The sequence below is a fragment of the Primulina tabacum genome, chromosome 1, assembly GCF_025594145.1.
Source record: "Primulina tabacum isolate GXHZ01 chromosome 1, ASM2559414v2, whole genome shotgun sequence".
Taxonomy (NCBI): domain Eukaryota; kingdom Viridiplantae; phylum Streptophyta; class Magnoliopsida; order Lamiales; family Gesneriaceae; genus Primulina; species Primulina tabacum.
The window spans coordinates 42,558,080-42,561,038 of NC_134550.1; positions in this window are offsets into that span (position 1 = coordinate 42,558,080).

The window sequence follows — 2,959 nt, forward strand, 5'->3', positions numbered from 1 at the left end:
ACGAACCACTAAGTCCGCTACCTAACTTCTTGAATGGCTTCTTTCGAGCTTTCAGCAAATCTTGCTTTCCACTCGTGCTGCCGCGATCAAATCGGAGAGGGGATTGCTGTATCTGGGGTTGCATCGCACACACCCTTTTTAGTTGTCTAATCAGACTCGCCTCCGCTCTCTTCGCTCTACTCAAGGCATCAACAAAATGGTAAGGTCGCTGCATATTCATGAATGCAACTATCTCCGAGTTCAATCCTCTGATGAACTGATCCACTACAGCTTCATCATTCCCAATTACATGAGGAGCAAAACGCAGTAGAGTAGAGAATTTAGCAACATATCCTTCAATATTTAGTTGACCTTGTCTCAAATTCTCAAACTCTGCTTTCTTGTCCTCCCGGTACGAAACTGAGAAAAATCTTCGATAAAATTCAGTTCTGAATATTTCTCACGAAATCACTGTACCTCTCTGTTCTAGCATTCTTTTACTTGTAATCCATCCACTCCTGACAGTCTCTCGTAACTGGTGGAATATCAGTTTAATTCTCTGCTCATCTGAATAATCAAGTAAATCAAACAGTATTTCTATGTCATCAACCCAGTTCTCACAATCTTCAGACGTCTCGATACCACTCAGAATCGGCGGCTGAAATAACTGAAACTCTTCCAACTGTATTTCCATCTGAGTTTCTGATACATCTATCTGTTCAACCAAGGTACTGCCCCGTTCTGGAATTCTTCTAGGAGGTATATCTGATTACCAAAACCATTAGTAACCCAAATACTACAAATCTGTTCCAATCTTTCTCTGATCATCTTACTGCTGATCAAGAATCAAATCTGATTCATACTCAATAATACATATTACCAATTCAAATCAGATAATTAGATAACATGTATTTTAAAGCAGTAAAGCATAATGTCATGCTAGCACACACCATGTAAGTCAACATTAAAATAAATCTCATGCTAGCAATCACATGCAAGGAAAGAAAACTCAATCTACCCCGCTCATTCTCTTTTATCTCAGTCTAAAGGATCTATCGCTCTGATACCACCTGTTGTGGGGACCCGGACGCTAATCATCTTTGGGATTTAATTATCAATTAAGACAAACAGGGTCTAAAAATTTTTCTTTTTAAAATATAAGTGCGGAACGTAATGGAATTTAACTAATATACATCTCAGTATAAAAGTACAATAATGTACAACAATTATTCAAACTAGTCTAAGGTTCAACTACTAGTTTCCAGTATTAAACCAAGTCTACATCCAAGTCCGGAATCACCACTCTAATCTCGATCTCTCATCATCCTCTTGACCCTGATCATGCCCCACCTGTTGTCATGCACACATACAAACAAGACAACAGCCGGATACTCCGGTGAGAATAAATCTCAGTATAAATAATGTATACATGCAGTTAACTGAATTAACATAAAAGCATGAATTATATCTTATCACATGTAGCATAATCAAACAACATATATCAATACCAGTCTGTAATTAAAACATGAATCGTAATCTACAAAACATAAATCAATACGGATCTGTAAATCAAATTCTAGTCTCAATATCTAAGACTCGACTCATCTCCCATTCTAATCTAGGGATCCCGGTGAATAAGAACGTAACAAGTCTCCCACCTACTACTACCAGTCGCGGTGGCGGTACGTTCTTATTTCTGGTGTAGAACCCGTAAATCAGTAGACGTAAAAGCCATGCATAATTCTAGATTTTTAAATTTAATTGACTTCATTGCATGATTATTTTAAATGCATTTGTTTGAAGTTAATTATTTATTATTTCAGTTCAGCAGTTTGATTTTTAGCATTTCAGTATTTTCAGTGAGGCCGGACCGGAGTTGGAGTTTTGAGATAGAATTTAAGATTTGAGAAATATTTCCAGAAGTTAATTTAGCTAGTAACTAAGTTCATTTAAGTTAGAAAGGAAGGTTTGAAGATTTAATTTAATTATTTGAGGTGATTAAGAAATGAACTCATTTAAGTTATTAAATTAAGGGGTTAGCTCACTAAATTATTTAAAGGATTAGTAAGGCTTTCAAGGATTATTAGTTGACTAGATAATCAACATTTCCCTTTATTTTATCATGCATTTTTCGGCCACCCTTAGTGCTAGAAGATTCATTTTTCCAACTCACCAACTTTGACCAATTCTTTGCATGTAATTAGTAGGATAATTCTAGGATTTTTGGGAGCACAATTTAATTAAATAAATGGACATATCCTAGTCTAGAATCAAGCTAAATTTCGGCCACCACCTCCTAGAAGCATCCACCAACTCATTTGATATCAATTCAAAATTCAAATTCAAAAGGGGAGTGGACTTGGTCTTGATATGATCCTATTTTTGTGCACCCTTCTCCTCACCTTCATAACCATCACTCCCCCCTCCATCTCCACCGAAAATAAGACCCCTTTTCAGTAGAAAAAACGTGGATAGCAGCTAGGGAGAAAGGGAGAAAAATCGAGAGCCAAGAAAGGTAGAGAAGCAAGCCACTCCGTCTCCTCCGCGCCGTCTCGTCTCTTCTTTTCGTTTTCTTTCGAAACGAAACCAGGCATGTCTAGATTTCTTTCAAACCTCAATCAAGTCATATTATCATTTATTTTTCAGTACATGATCATGTTTTAGCAAGCAAAAAACCGAGATACATGTCAAAATATTTTGGGAACACACATGCAGAATTTCGGCTCTTCATGGCAAGCTTCACGATTTCTTTTGGTTTGTGAGTTTCAGGTATTGGATCGACTCCAGGCTCCCAAGGCGACTTGTATACATGTAGTAGGATGCATTAGGACCATGTTGGTCCATTCAAACCAGCCCCATGCTTGCTGGAAAACCGAAATGACAGCAAGTTCCCCATAAGTGCAGAAATGTGATTCGAAAATTCAGTTTGGATGTCAAGGAGGAAGGATCTGATCTTGGCTGCCCCAAGGGCCTTTAGCCA